This window comes from Neopsephotus bourkii, unplaced genomic scaffold, assembly GCF_033783945.1.
Source record: "Neopsephotus bourkii isolate Nb327-2 ecotype Australia unplaced genomic scaffold, CSIRO-AGI_Nbou_v1 NB_1820, whole genome shotgun sequence".
Lineage (NCBI taxonomy): Eukaryota > Metazoa > Chordata > Aves > Psittaciformes > Psittacidae > Neopsephotus > Neopsephotus bourkii.
In genome coordinates, this window is record NW_026902293.1 from 12151634 (window position 1) to 12168226 (window position 16593).

The following is a 16593-nucleotide window of genomic DNA, read 5'->3' on the forward strand; positions in this document are numbered from 1 at the left end:
GGCTGCTGTATTCATTTCCTCCCCCTGAAAGCAGCATGTGAGCCAAGAGCTGTGAGGGTGGAGAAAGGCAGCCTGTGTTCCTCAGGGAAAGGCAGGCTTTGGGGTACGTTACTGGCTTGCTGGAGGAGACTCTTGCCAGAGAGAATAGATCAGCTGGGCCATCTGAGAGGATGGTCTGCCCCACCAAACATCAATACACTTAAGCAAACTTGGGAGCAGGCACTGCTTCCAGAAGTTAGAAGGGCAGAAGTTTCCTTTGTTCTGTTTGTCTTACAGGAAAAAGACATGAGGAAATAGGTTTAAGGATTCTGGATAAAGAAAAGGGAATGACCTCTTTATTTCCACAGTAGCGCAGCCCATTCAGCAGTGACAGTTATTAAAGACAATTTTAAGCTTGTCTGTAGCTGAGGAAACAGTGACTGGTAGGGGTGGGGAATCTAGAGAGTTTAGTGCATGTTTGTCGGTTTGAAATAAGGGCAGCTTCAAGAACAAGTGACCAAGATCCCAAGCCAGTACTTTTGTGGTTTTACAATCACACTTTCAGAAATGTTTTCTCCTTCCTGTTGCTATGTGGAAGATTCACCAAAATAGCCCTGAAGATTGCCAACACACCGGGCAAAAGAAGAAAATATTTCTAATAGCATCTGTTTTGCAGTTTGTGTGACACACAACACCAGGAGACAAATAGGTTTGAAATGCTAGTGTGTTTTCTCTTGGTTTTAATTTGACAGTGACTCTTTCAGAACATGATAGTGACTCTTTAAGAACATAAGATTGCCTCCAGAGTTTATTTTGCAGTCCCCAGTAAGTAAGAGTTAGGCTTCCAGGCATGTCTACTTTGGGGTTTTTTCAGTTGTTTCTAAAATCATGGTCTAAAACCTCCTAAAATGCAGATGGAGATGTTGCATGTTTTTGGAAGGACTTGTTAATTGCGTCCCCTCAGTACTCCATACTTTGCTTTCCATATCTGTATTCAAAGAAATAATTTTCATAACTTTATTCTAATTAGAAAATATGAAGAACACTTTCCTTTTTTTTGGAATAACTATGACAGAAAAATAATGAGCTAAAGAGGGCATAAGTGGTGACTGATGAGCAACTGTTCATGCGGGTAGCATGCTACTTCAGATGGCTTTGGTCCATGCAGCTGGTGCTCTTCAGGCAATGCCCAGGCATAAGGCAGAAACCATTCCCAGTAGGGAGCACGGAGACTTGTTTCACAAGAGAAGGAGAGTGCTGCCACACAGACACAAGCTAGGCAGCATCACTGGCCCTTGGAGTCAGAGGACAGGCACTGAACCTGTTGAGGATGCTAATACAGACATAACCGAATGATTTATGAAGGAGGCAATTCTCCATTTTCAAGTGGAAGGCTGAGGAGCAGTGAGGTGAATCAGCTAGGGCAAGCAATAGGAGAGCTTGAGATACAACACAAATCTTCCTATAAGGTTTCAGGGCCATAAAATCACAATGTTGATGTTTCAGGTTTCTATAATCATGTAAGTAGTATGAAGCACTGCCACAAATCTCAGCTTCAGTGCTTAGCTGTCCTACCCTTTTCCTGTATAATGGTCCTGGTCCTTTGCATAATCTGTTAGGAGGGTCTCAGGCTGGTGGAACATGTAGGGTGCATGGAGTTGCTTGCCTGGTTTCTTTACAGAGTGAATTTAAGTAGCAAAATGTAGACTTCAGCTGCACCAGATATATCTGAGTAGCGTTCTTTTCATCAGGAAAATGCATGTTTCCTGTAGGATGTGAAATGTAAAGGGAGGAAGAAGCAGGATGATATCTGTGTTTTTTTCTCGTACAATAAGTCTGTAACCTCTGGCAGTAAGTGTTGTGTCACCTGGGTGTGTTTATGCCTAGGACATTACTGCTAAGCATTTGTCTGTGAGAAACCAGCATGAGTTTGAAGAAGAGAGGCACAAGGAACCTATTTCCTTCAGCACACTGCTTCAGCTTTCCAAACACTAAACTTAGGGATACAGCAGCAGTAAAACAACAAAATAAATTCCATCTTACCCTCTCCTCCCTCCCCAAACTCCCAGGGTTCTCCCTAAATATCTGTGGTCACCTATTTAGGTTACTTACAAAATTTCCACTTACCACAGTAATTTTGTAGGAATGAGTGTGTTCCTTCAGTGCTAGAGAATATGGCTTTGTGATAATAAGGGAAGAAATAGGGAATGGAAAAAAGATCAAAGGAAAGTAGAGGCTTTGCCTAGTACTGTCCTTTTACCAAATAGCCTGAGTAGGGAATGGGGGAAAGGCCAGGCAGTTCTTCATCCTGAGTTCTTGTGTCAGTGAAGACTGAAAGCAAGTTGTGACAGTTTCACAGGGTTAAGACCATGTTTTGGGTTGGTTGATGTTTGTTCAGGCAGGAAGGCTGCCTATGCACGTAACTCTAAGCACTTTTATTTTGTCTGACTCATAGGTTGTCACACCTGAAAAAAGGGAAGTCCAGCTAAGCTTGGAAACAGAACAAGGGAACCCACGTGTACCTAAAAACTGCCTTTGTTAAAAACAAAACAACAAATGTAAGTCCTCACTTCTCAAGCAGATTTTTCTCCTCTCTCCTCCTGTTACACTGTATGAATATACCTGAGGAGTTTAAGACATAGACTCACTGGAGTGCCTTGCTGACTTGGAGCTTCATCAGAGCAATACCCTTATACCCTGAAATAGCAGTCTGCAGAAGAGCAAGTGGGTTATGAAGTTGATGAGCCTTTAAAATCAGGTGACAAGCTCACCTGCTACATACTTTAAGACAGTTTTTTTTGCAACATAGGAAAGACATATGTTAAGGAAAAGGTTATACACATGCATATAATAGAGGAGGGGAGCTATTTCCAGCAGAAAGTTAGATGTGTGTGGGATCAGGATGTGCTGATCCAGACTTCTGCAGGTAACATGCTGAATTCATACAATCCTCTGGTTTATGAGTTTGAAATTTCCCAAGGTGCCTTTGGGATTTAGGCATCCAATCTCTAGTGGTACCAGGGTGCTTAAATGCAGTAATTGTAAGTACAAACTTACTGTGAAGACACGAAGAGCGAAGTGACTGAGTAATCATTTTTTCACTCAAAGTGATGGCAGTGTGTACTCCCAGCTCCCATGAAGCAGCTATAGGTGTGCACCATTTCAGTGAGAGTATCATCCTTGAACAACTCCAACCATTCCACTTTTGTAAATTGGCTTTAAAAGGTTCTAGATTTTCCTGATCAGTATGGAGGAGGAGAAGCCTCTTTTGAAATGCCTATTGATCCTACTTCCTACCTTATAGGAGGGGCATCATGGCCTGACCCGAAGAAGTCCACAGTGTTTCTGAAATGAGCTGTGACTGCTTTTGCATCACTCTTAAGTGTAAGGCTTTCTGTACTTGAGGTTGTAAGTGTTGAAAGTCTCTGACCTACACAGGTCTACAGCTACACAACTGTATTTACTTTTTTATTTCAGTCTTTGTCCAAAACTGTGGAGAACAGAAAAAAAGGTTACATTTCCCCAAACAATTCCACTAATTAAATAGGAGAACAGTATAAAAATCTTTATGTAAACTTAAATCTCATGGCACAAGAGGTTCCACTTAAACCTGAGAAGAAACTTCTTCTCAGTGAGGGTGACGGAACACTGGAACAGGCTGCCCAGGGAGGTTGTGGAATCTCCTTGTTTGGAGACATTCAAAACCCGCCTGGACACGTTCCTGGACCTTATCTAGGTGTTCCTGCTCTGGCAGGGGGATTGGACTAGATGATCTTTTGAGGTCCCTTCCAATCTCTAACATACTGTGATACTGTGACACCCCCTTGTTGTGCAGAAAGAGCTCATGTGCCCTTGTGAGGTTGGGAGCTATGCTGGTGGTGGCACATGCCTCTGGTAGGGTCTCCCATGCCCGACAGGTCTCAACTGAAGGGTCAGACAAAGTGTGTCCATGGGCAGGATCGGCTCACTAGCCTTTGGGAAACCATTCTAGGAGAAAGACAACTCTAACTTCAAATCCAGGCAGATGGAGCTAATTTAGCAAAATCTTACAGAAAATTCAAGTGGATTTTCATATAGCGTATTTGTAAAGCCAATAAATAGCTAAAAATGCACTTCACCCTTGGAATTTCAAATGAAAACCACTTCTAAAGGGAAACATCCCTGTTCCTCTTTTCCCTTAGTTCCTGGGGTACTTGCCACTGCTTGTATTGTGTGTGGTGAAATTAGTGTACTAGGCACTGAACTGAAAGAAGCAAAATGATAGAACTTGTCCTTCATCGCTTGCTTCTTGCCTTCCAGGCCTGAGTTGATGCCTTCTGTCCTTTACAGAAGTAAGACTCCTTAACATTACATGCACATGCCACCACCCCATTGGAACAGCCCACACTTCAGACAGTAGTACCCTCCCCCATCCCACTTTTAAAAGGCTGGTGAGCTAAACTTGTCAGACTCTTTCTGTGGGCTTCTGTGACATTTAAAGGGGAGAAGCAAGAAGAGAAGACATGAACATGGTAAAGGGATGAACTGCAGTGCACAACAATGTAGATAATAGGTAATGGCTAAGGGAATACAGAAAGGCTTAAAAATTTCTTTTAAAAAATTTTAAGATACTTTTGGCAAAACACTTTTGTGTTTATTATGGTGCTGTGCTTTGTGGCAGTGCTTTACACATTGATAAGCCAGACCTTTAAAAAGTCTTGGCCTCCACCCCACTCATTTGTTGCCAACTAAGCCAAACATTTCACTGGCTTTCCCTCCTTTCTGCCCCCCTCCTTGGGAAGTTCCTCTTCTCCCTCCCTTTTTTCCCCACACAAAGTGCTCATTAGCTGTCCACTACTTTCTAGCCCTTTTCCCTTCCATGCTACAGACTGTCTGATCACATCTGTCAGGTAACTTTAAGGTACTTTAGAAAATACCACATTAATATTCCTCCAGTTTTGAAGCCTCTCTTGTTACAGTTCCCTCAACTGTACATTGGTAGATCAAAGAAGCAGAAATCATTGCCAGCTTGAGATAAAAATGTCTCCACTCAGTGTAAGCACAGCTCTGTGATGAGCACAGACTGTCTTGTCTTTTGTCTACTCTTTTCCAGTGGCTGCTGTCCCTACTCCCCCATTTTCAATTTTCTACCTCAGCTTGTACCAAAAGTAGGATCCAGCTATCAAGGTGTAATGAAGTGCACTTAGAAGGGCTCAGAAGTTCATCTTTACAGCAGGACAACAATCATCAGCCTTTCAAAAAGTAGGATCAACAGAAGGGTGCCTCCTATTTTGCCTCCCTAAAGCAAACAGAGAATTGCACAAAGCTGTGAATTATACTCACATGGATGGCACAAATAATGGAATAGAAGTGTTTTCAGAGTAATAACAACAAACAAGATAGGTACCTTGGACACCTAACCCAAATCCTGTACAAGTCACTGATCAAATACTTTGTTTTTCTAGGAAAAAAATTATTAACTTGTTGATAGCTGCATTTTCCTAAAAAAGTGTTTTAGATCAAGTTTAAAAAAAAAACTATAAAGCAATATATTTAACAATCATCCTCTTATTTACAGACCTCAATACAGACTAAGAGCACCAAGACTCAACTCTTCAAAGTTCTGGTCAGGAAAGAAAGTGATCAAATGTTTACTGAACATGACTATAATCAACTGGATTAATCGCTAATATTATTTTCCTAGATAGAAATGTCTCTTCCAACTTGATTCCTCCCTAATGTTGATCTTCCCCTCCAGTAACCAACTTCTTGCTGTCTGCAGCACAACAGAAGACCAGTTCTCTTGTGAAAGAAGGAAATCAGCACAGCCACAAGCTCTGCCTCAGCTCAGAATAAAGCTGAAGCCTCAGAAGAAAGGCTGAGGTTGGGGAACACCATTGAGCAGTTCCAAGAAGCCAGTTTAATTTGACGGCAAGGAAGCATTACCATGAATTGAAGCAGAAGTCCTTGGTGCAGCTTTAACAATATAAACTCAGTACTTTCATCTTCCGTCGCAAGTCATTAGGAATATCAGTTCCTGTTTAGACAGCCTTACTGTGGATTGTACCTCAGTTGGAGGTACTGCTTTTCTAATTTACTGTCTTTGTGTATGCTTTAAGGCTGCTGCACCAAATTTCCTGGTGACACCTGCAGTTATGACCCCTGCAATGAGAATTCAGAAACTCTTCCAGTCTGTCTGGATGAAGAGCTATGGCAACCAAGTGTTTCCTTTGAAGTCCATGTGCACCCTTCTCCCCTGTAGCCTTTGTATCTGTGCTCTTCTGTTTGAAGTCAGCAGGTGAACAATACGCACTGCAGTCTCTTTTCTGAACTGAGGAACTGCAGTTGCCAGCACACTCTCCCCTTCCCTTGGAATTAACATGGAGTAACAGGAAGGGGTTACGGCCCTATGCTCTGGCCAGCTTCCACTTGGGATAATTACATCCTGCTTGTGTCTATCCCCTTTGCAGATTAAACGAGGCACAGGGCACAGTTCACTTCCCACCAGATCTTGCCATGTGGTTTGCTGGGTGGTTGAGATACAGTTCAGCAAGAAGATGGTGAACAGCCTTTGTGTACCTGAAATGTTCTGTAGTCATTCTGGATGAAACACAGGCTGTGGGCCTCTGACAGAAAACAGCATCTGAACAGACTGAATGTAGCCTCGAGCATTTAGGCTATGAAAAAAGAAAAACCGTTACGTATGCTACTGAAACCTGATTCCAGATGAAACATGCATCACACAGACTCAATATCACACCTTAAGATCAGAAGAAAAAACATCAAAATCTGAGACAGACCTCAGTATCTAGTGATTAATTTCTCTCCCCTTATAATGGGGGACACCTCACTCAAAGAGTTGGACTCCAGCTTAGCCTAGCAGAGAGGCCACTAAAGGATTTCATTGCACACCGCAGCTCTGGGCTTCCGACAGCAGAAGACTACCTATAGAGTTCTGACACCCCAGAGAATCTGAGCTGCCACAACAGCCTGTGAGAACCCTTCTGCTTTGCACTGCTAAGACAGGGAAGGCTGAATGGAGAACCCAGAGCACACCTCTCATGGAAGCAACATCAGAAGTTACCCCTATCTCCTCTCTGTCAATGTCAGATGTATCACCACACCAGACAAAGAGTACATTTATACACATATTTCATCAGTGATCTACATATTCTAACTCCAGCCCCAGAATTGTGTGTTGTGAGCTACCAGGTAGATCACGCATCGCACCTCTTACCAGCCTACTAAAAGAACTGCTACCACGATTAAATCAGCAGCAATACTTACATTATTTGTCTCCTAAAGCCTAGGAAATCAGAACACTGTAACCCAGCAAAACTAATCCAAGGGACTCCAGTATTTGCTTATTTTCTTTCATCAAAGCCATCATAAGAAACTTGAATTACTAAGGCAAACGATCTTTGAAGTCTCTGAGCTGATCATTCAGCCCTATGAGTCAATTCATGTCAGCTGTGCCCATCCACACCCCCTAAGGGGGCAGCTGCCCTTTGGAAGTCTTAAAGGGCCTCCACAGTCCCCTGCATGTAATACTCTCCAACACTTAGTAGCTGTTTGTTGGCTTGTTGATGGTAATGTTCTGTGAACTCTTATCAGATGTATTTATTGCCATGGTTGTTCATGTTCTGGGAAGGCACAGCCTGGCTTGAGTTCAAAGGAGGACCACAAGAATGGAAAATATGCCCTGAAGGTGCTTACTTCAGGAGCCTGACTAATGCACCTTACTGAAGAGGAGGTTGAAAAAGGCAACGTGATGAGTGGGTGTTGATGCTCACAGCTGCAAAAGGTGTTTTGGCATGGGGCTTTTCAGTTCCGCTAGTGAGATCCAGTTTCTTGCTCCTGATCTATCAAGCAAAGTATTTTTTCGGGCAGGGGAATGTAATTAATCACCAGGGCATGAGGCATGAATAAACTCACCGTTTTTTGAGATTTTAAAAGGAGAAATAGAAGGCAGTACTGCATCATCTGAGTAGAGTACAGCATGTGAAGGATGTGAGTAGCAAGATCTTGAGGACCTTTTTTAACTCAATAACATGTGGAAATCCTTTGTGTTTCTGCAGTCCTGCCTGTGAAGGTGGCAGTGGAAAGACGATCAAGGTCATGTTGTGATCTGAGAATACTAGAAAATGAAGTGCTGCATCTTGCTTTATTACTAGTGAATTTATTTGAATGCAGAGCAGCATAAGAAACAGCCATGCTCCCATTTAATTCAGAGAGATAATGCTGCATGTGCAAGAGCTTAAGGCAAAAACATCTAAATACATTTTGCCATTCTCATCTCTGTAGATCCTTTGTTCAGCTCTTATTAGTACTAAACTCACGTGAGGGAAAACAAAATGAAAGCACTTGTTGCTCTTTAAAAATCTCAGCTAGCTCTCATCTTCACAAGGTAGGTGGTAGGGAAGACAGCATGGTGGTGGTGATGATAGATACAAGGTTGTAACTGTGGATGTGGAAGTCAAGGAATTACAGAAAATGAATCGGAGGGGGAACTGATACTCTGGAGGACATGAAGACCAGATCCTCTTTACAGCCAAGGAGAATAAAAGCTTGATTTTTCTGGAAGATATATTGCTTTGTGAAAGATTTGTGTAGGCCAGGATAGAAGTTACAACTCAGGTGCTCTCCTTCCTCCTTTCTATGGCTCCTTTCAATGGTTCTTTTTTTGCTGAGCTATCAGGGTGCTTATTGTAGCTGTTTGGTGGGAATTCAGCCTGTGTGAGCAATGTAAGGAATAAATTTTCCATTATGTTCTATGTTTCTGTGTTCCTTATAAAAGCATAAGGTTTAATTAACAATATCCACACTACAAACTGCTTAAATATTATGTGGTGTTTGGTATTTTTTTGACACTCCTTATAGCATTCACAAATACACTTAACTACCTCACACCATCCAAACATTGTTCCTTCAGTGTTCCCTTTGAAGAAGAATGAAGATGAGACTTTCTGGCCAGCCCAGGTCAGTGTGTTTCATACACTCAAAAGGGTGCAGTGTAGCTAAAAAAGTGTGACAGCCCTAAAACCAGTGAGGAGAGGAAACAGAATAGGACTTTACCTGATCTCGCCTGGTGTCAGCCCTGTGTGAGAATGGTTGCCCCTGAGCAGGGAGCTGCCCTCCGCAGAGGGATGGATAGGGCCAGGCTGCTGGGCAGCTCTTCTTTGCCTCCTGTTTCCCACCAAAGAAGGAAGCACTGACTTTTCCTTTGGAGAAGGAGTGCCTTCCCTATGGACTTTCTGACAGACTCTGCCCTGTTCCTTGTCATCTCTGAGCTCTTCTCTGGGACGTCAGCTCCCAGCCTTCTTCATCCCTGCCAGTCCTGGTGTCAAACGAGTTTGCAGGGACATGGGACAGGGCAAGCTGTGGTCTCAGGGCAGGCTGGTAGGAGGGAGGGAAAAGCAGGAGATGGTGCTTGTTTTGTGTTTTGGGGTTTTATTTTCAATAAATAGAAGAGAAAGAATCAACGGTCTGCCAGTAATAGGTTTGTCTCTTCCAGCTGAACTCAGTTTAGCCTCTCAGTGAAGGGCATAATTAGGTGTCCCTTTCTGTAGTTGTTCTTTTATTGTATACAATTATAACTGTAATTTAAGTGCAAAAATAAAACAAAGATGCTAGGAGCTTTCCATTTGCAATATTTTTATTGGGAGCTGAAGCTACCCTAACTGAGGTAAGCAGAAAAGTTTTTGTGAAGGACACGCAACTTTGCCTAGACTATACTGGGGACGCAATGGCGAAATCAGGTTGAAAAAAAGTATGGTTTTACATATATATGCAGCAGTCACACAATCAGTCATATGGCAAGGGGGCATGTACTGCACTGGATCAAAGGGGAAGAGCCTAGCATGAGATTAAAGGGGGGATAATTGCAAGCAACCAGAAAGTTTTATAATAGAGGTGATAATAATATACAGCAGGGGAAGGAAGCTGCAAGGAATAGAAATGAGGATAAAATGCAAATACAAAGATCCTTTGATCCTTCTGCATTTCTGTCTATATAACAGAACTATTTTATCACCCACTTACCTAATTTCCCTTCCACTTTCATCTTGCTTTCCTCTGACAGCTTTCTAGTTCCCCTGTCCTGACACTGTATTGTGTCTGCCTCCCTCCACATGTCTTGGAGCAGTGCAGAATGCATCTTTATCAAGTGCCAATTCTAAATATGAAACATCTTCAATGAGAAACTGTACTTCTCATTTAGCTGCCGACTCTGGGAAGCAGCAGAGCTGGCAGAGGGAGGAGCTCTGAGAACCACCCCCATAGTGAGCCACGTGGTGTAAGTTCAGCCTAAAATGCCAGGACTGAGCATTTCTGGGATGAAATGTAAACCTTTAAAGGAAAGAGAACGCAAGGAAGCAGCAGTCTGGGAGTGGAATTTTGTAGATAGTTTTGGAAATTCCTTATTTTTACCAAAGCTGCAGAAGTAAAAAAAAATTTCCTTCCTTCCTTCCCTTACTCTGTATCCTGTTTGGTTTCACAGGTCAAGAGGTCTGTGACCAGAAGGAAGGAAACAGCCCTTTCTAAAGAGGACATTATGTGAGTCCCCTAACAGAAACCCCTGCACTACAGCACTTCAGAGGGCCTGGCCAATCCTAGCTAAAAGCTCAGGCTACACTTGCTTATGTGAGTCACCACTTTACTTACTTCATACCTCAGGCACGATGGGAAGTAACGGTGGTGATACTAGTATACATGAAAGCAAGAAAACTCCAAGGAATATAAAAGGGAAAAAATAGAGGCAGTTTCTGCTCTAAGATGGCTAGAAGGTGTGTTGACGGCCTAAAAAGGACTGAAAAGCATGTCTGGTGGTGATTTCTGGGGGTGGCTGCTCTCAGCTCACTCTGAGGGGGTGGGACTTCAAAGCCCAGGAGCTTCAGCTAGAAGGATGCCGGTGTTTGTGTTTGAGTAGCAGTTCCAGCTGTGTGGGAAGATGAAGGCATCCTCACTGTGCTTCCATTTCTGAGGGTGCACGAGGAAGGCCTGCTTTGTGAATAGTGCTTTTTCCCATGACGCTAAAAGGGCAAAGCTGCAGGAATGAAATTGTTCTCTCTTCTGAGGTAAGACTCCAAGTGTCCTTTATATTAAATGCTTGTACATGAATGTTAGTGAAAGCCTTGCTGCTCTCAGGGTAGGGGGGCTGCCCCATATCGGCTGGACAGTGATGACCAGGTCTAGTGGGACGGTGTAAGCGCAACAGTACAAAAGGGTGCCTCCTGCAGGCAGCTGGCCTTCAGAGTGCTGTAAGAAAATGGTTAATCCTGACCTTCAGGTCAGATTTGAAGGGAGTGTGTGTGTGGGGGGGCGCTCTTTGGGGTGAGCTGTTTTGTGTTCTCCGGGTTCCCAGCCTGGGTCTGATGGGTATACCAGTTTATAGGTATTTCTCCTACCTCGTCCTGCTGTTGACTTTTGCTACCGATTTTTAGCCACTGCAGATTCATTGCGTACCACAAGAGGTCAGCACTGGATAAGTTTGCGCCTCCAGCGACTGACTGGTCTGAATTTTTTTTTCAGATCCCGAGAACGTGCAGTTCTTGTTTCAGTGAAACTGTTGGGCACCGAGTTCCTTTCAGTAACACTTATAAGTAATGCAGTTTTATTTTGCACCCATTTTTTATCTTGTCTCCTAAAAAGGATGATTTTCTAGTTATTTTCCCTTTTGCTGCATGTTCTTATTTTGAAAATCAACTGTGTGAAAACAGTCTCGAAAGCACGTACACAGACACATTATTATACCTGTATTATATATATTTTATATATATATGGAAAATGCTGCTTGTAGTATTATGAAGGAAAGCTAAAAAGCCTGCAAAGCTAACAGTCTGGGCAGGGGGGGTAAGTCAGCTGCTTCTAGCCAAAAGGAAATGTTCACGTATTACTGAAAAATACTGAAGTTACTGTTTGGTGGGCTTAAGCCATGACAACCTGTGATCTGTAGAGCCAGGTTAAGACACTTGGAGCTATGCCATAAGGCTGGGTAAAAACAAGCTTCCTTGTTTAAGCCCGTCCTTGGTAACAGTGCATCCCTTTCTCCCCATCCATAAGTTTTGTTTTGTTTTTACAAGTTGGCAAAAAATTGTAAGAATCATAGAACCATAGGTTTGGCTTGGAAAGGACCTTAAGATCATCTACTTCCAACCCCCATGCCATGGGCAGGGACACCTCACACTGGACCATGTCCCCCAAGGCAATGAAATCTTGTTTCAGAGCAAGCTGCTGTGCTAAGGTGACCACGAAGACCACAAAGATGAGAAAAGGAGTAAGGAGAAATTTGCTTGTCATTTGCCTTTCTGGGCTTCAATCATGACACTTGCATTGAAACAACAGTGTTTGAAAACTCTGCTCCTTCCCACGAAATTGTAGAGAAATAAACCCTGCATCTGTTTGTGGTGGTATCATCTGTGCGTAAAGCAGGAAAATATAATTCAGGAAGGTACAAGTTCTTTCTCTCTCTTCTCCAAAGCTAAAATTAGAACACAAATCTTAGCAAAATGTTTGCTTTGTATTTTGTTAGCCAAAAAGAGAACTGTAGCACAGTCTTCAAACCAGCATGGCAATTTTTATAACCTAAATATTTGTCTTGGCACAATAAAGAGTGGGTGGGAGAGAAAAAAATTGGCAGTTTAAGCAAATAAACTAGAAAATAATGTGTTCAATTCAAGGCACCAATATAATGCTGTTGTTCTCTAAAGGGTATTTTCATTACTAAAAAGTTGCTTTTGGTGTCCCAGGTTTCCACTAAGACCTAACAGAAGAAGTAAGATTGTAACAAAATGATTTTTTAACCCCACACTTGGAGAGCAGCTTTCGAAGGTGGTGGCATAAACCAAGACAATGGCAGCATCTGAAGTAAAAAATGCACAAGACATTTCAACAAAATGTGTTTTCTTGCAGCTAAGGGTATTTGAAACCCAAATTTGAATTTAGTGAATTTTTTAGATAAAAGAAATGAGGTAGAGGAAGTTACTGATGCAGGCAGGGAGGGAATCACTCTGTCCCAACATTTTCTGATGGAAGGATGTGAAGGTGACAAATGTTTCTAAACCAAATGTGTCTAAGGTGGTCACTCTTAAAACTGTTTAGAACTGGCTCAGGAAGACAAAGCCTGGAGAGTGGAGTGTAGGGGTTGAATGTTGAGGTAAAATGAAGTCTCTTTTCTGGAATGTACAAAAGTAGAAAACATGTTTGCATGAAGGGAACTTTAATGGCCTGTCTGCTTGTCTTCAGAAAGATCAACTACAACAGAGATTACTGTCTCTGGAAGTGGCATTTCAGTAGTGGAATTTAATCCGAAATACCACAAAACACTTCCCTGCTAATTATATGAGTTTGGATTGCTTCCTTTTTAGATCTGGAGGAACTGGCCATAAGATTACCTAATCTAATGATGCAGGTCATCAGCCATTGGAATAATCTGCCCAGGGAAGTGGTGGGTTCCCCAGCACCGGACACTTTTAAGACTCGCTGGGTAGGGAGCTGGGACATCTAGTCTAGGCCATGCTTTGCCTAGAATGGTTTCACCAGATGATTCTTGAGGTCCCTTTTAACCTTGTACTCTATCATTCTATGAAGCCAGACAGCTCTGGGAACCTGCCTAGCAGGAGTGGAGCTATGAAGACAACAAACTCCTCTAAGAGAAGCTACGAGGAGCGTTGCCCACTCCAGCAGCACCTGGGGTCTGCTGCATCCAATGCATGTTCAGGAAGGGGCTGTTTGGACAAGCCTGGCTGTTGGTGACAATACATGTTGTGGGCAGGAGGGCAGGGTCTTTGCCTGAGCTGTTTTGCCTCTGGTTTAGAGAACAGATTAGTTTAGAGATCTTCCTTACCAGAGAAGGAGACAGAGTATGCATGTGTGTGGTGAGGAGGTGTTGCCTGAAGGGAGGAAAATGCAAACAGAAGAGTGATTAAACCACTCATTAAATTTAATAGCCTTGCTATTTATATTGGAGTTGGTTTTGCAGCAGTGGGTAGGAACACATTAACCAAAAGAAACTCTAAATATGACCTAACAAAGCTAGAGAGTTGAGAACTTGGATAGAAATGGTAGTAGTTTATACTTTTTATTCTTTTTTTTTAAGAAACTACTCCATCTTTCAGGAATGTCTCTCCCACTTGCAAGTTTAAAGCAGTAGCTTTATTAGCTACCCATACCATGAGAAAGGTATATGCAGTTCAAATGAAGCTTTGCTTATCAGGAGTGTTCCTTGTTGTGCACAGGAAGGCAGCTGTTCCTCCACTGCCAGGCAGGAGCAGGACAGGAAAAGTGTTGTTAGCTTGATGCATCAGAAGATGTAGTTCTATAGCATGAACCTGGGAGTGGGAAACCACAGTCAGTAGCTAAAGGCTGCACTTCACATTCACAGGGCCAAAACTTAAAATAAGGGCCAAGTTCCTGCCTTGTGTGTCTCAGCTCATGCTATGGTGTCTGTGCCTTAGGAAAAGAGCTCCGTGTTGTCTGTAATGAAGTCGATGCAAAGGCTAACACTGACTGGAGCTGGTCCTTGGTTGATGCACTGGCATTTGTGGTTATAGAAGAACTAAAGTTCACATAAACAAGTAAGAAAAGCTATACACAAGGGTTTTATTACAGGAATAATTTGACATACTCTGCAGTAGTCGGAAACAAGTGTATTTAATTAATGTTTTGTGGACATCATAACAGTCGGAGTATTTCAGCTGAACAGTCAGTATTTGGCTGAATTCAAGCCAGTGCAAATTATGACATAACCATAAACAGGAAGTTACAGGTCTACAATGAGGTTAGGCTAGATAGCAACAGCATATTTATTGTCACATCAAAGCATTACAAAGTATGAAAGCCCAGTATTTCAACTATCATCTCTAAAATGGTATTTGTACAAACCTGTCATAGATACCTAAATGTAAGGATTCAGCGCATCAGTAATGGATCATGACTTTATTTTGGGGAGTTAGTTATTTCAATAACCAAAACTATCTGGGGTAACAAGAAGAAATGTAAACACGTCATGGTACTTTGAAAGTCCCTTCTGAGAAAATACAATGTGTGCCACAGGAAAAGTGCATTCTAACTGGTGTGTCTGCTATGGCCAGTTTGACTCAAATTCACATAGCACCAGGTATTTATCCATTTCTGCAGTAAAAAGTTAGAAAATCTTTGTATTAACTCAGAAAAGAGAAAACAAAGTCAAAAGGTTTTCTTCTTTCTTTAGAGGAACAAGAATTAAATAAAAAAAACAACCCACCCAACATTTAAACAGTTATCTCTTATGTACAAAGGAACCAACAGCTAGCAAAGCGCATAGCCACTGAACAGTCTTTATCTTTTTTCTTCAGGTTCATGTATCTGAATATGTGAGTTTATTTACATGTGGACAGGTATCCACAGAAGTAATAATCAGAATACTTCTATTTGGCTAAAAGTTGTATAAAAAAAGACAAAATGCTTTTTTTCAAATACTTTCCAAATATATATATATATTAAAAGTATTCAGTATTTCCATCAGTGCCAGAGTTGGAAGCTCCTTCTTATTTTAGGAAGTTAACTTTGTGATAGGAAGGGACAGCAGAGGACTGGCAGTTGCAGTCCAAGCTTTGATTTGAGGGACTGCAGCTGGAGCTACACCGAGCACACTGGCTGTTGCAGAGAAATGCAAAGTGTCTTTCTGTTGCTGTTATTTGTTATATTGTTTCTGGTGCATCCTGGTACCAGAGATGTGTCAGCTCCAGAGAGCCTCCTGGACCAATCTGAGCATCCCTACAGCCACCTCTGCCCAACCCTCCTGGGCAGGGCCCCCACTGACAGAAGTGGTCATGTCTGTGGGAGATGCAGAAGCTGACAACCCCAAAGCTCTGCCCTCAAGCATTGTTTTCAAGTCACTGAGTTCTTGGATGGTGTGGTCAGGGTCCTGCAAGGAGTATATTTTTTTACTGAGCAACATACAAAAAGCACTGCATTCTTTGAAAAGGACAGTGTTAAAAAAAACAAACAAACCAACCCAAACCCCTCTGAAATAGTAGAAATATTCTTTACACAAATGAACATCTAGCATGGGCAGGTAGCTCAGTAAAGGGAAATATGTGATTTCCATACAAATTCCTGTAAAGAATATAACGTGGAAGCCTTAGCCTATCAAATACAGATACATAATGCAAAAATATTTTTCAATTAAACATGACCTAGAACAGTGCACATCTCTGGATAGATAAGCATAGTACTGCCTTCAGACTAGTATCAAATGTTTAAACAATTTGCATATAAACAGAATCTTTCTTTGTTGTTCTCTCCAGGCTTGCTTTACTCTAAAGCAAGGATATTCTTAATACTTCTACTTTTAATTTTCTTTCTTGCCATAGGATAAGCTGTAAGAAACACACTTCATTAACTGACCAGGCTGGGTTGATGTACAGTACAGCAACAACCCAAAGTTCAAGTAAGAATGTGCCATGCAATACCTTTTTCATTAATTTAATTGCACAGACTACAAGAACAAGATACCTATTTTCCATCTTTCCTATTCCCTTCCAACAGATGTTACACTAAAAACAAGGTCTGATCCTTTGTCTCTTACACATCCCAGCCCTGGAGTCCAGTCAATGATTAGGATGAAGGATTGGGTGTTTTGAGTATAGTATCATC

At 42.1% G+C, this 16593-nt stretch overlaps 1 long non-coding RNA gene across 1 annotated transcript; it reads left to right on the forward strand.

The window, feature by feature from the left end:
* The first annotated feature begins 1769 nt into the window (after window positions 1-1769).
* LOC133206691 (uncharacterized) lies at window positions 1770-10676 on the forward strand. Its single transcript, XR_009723836.1, has 3 exons — window positions 1770-2537; window positions 3284-3387; window positions 10457-10676. It is a non-coding gene; the product is annotated as an uncharacterized LOC133206691 (long non-coding RNA).
* The last annotated feature ends 5917 nt before the right edge of the window (window positions 10677-16593 follow it).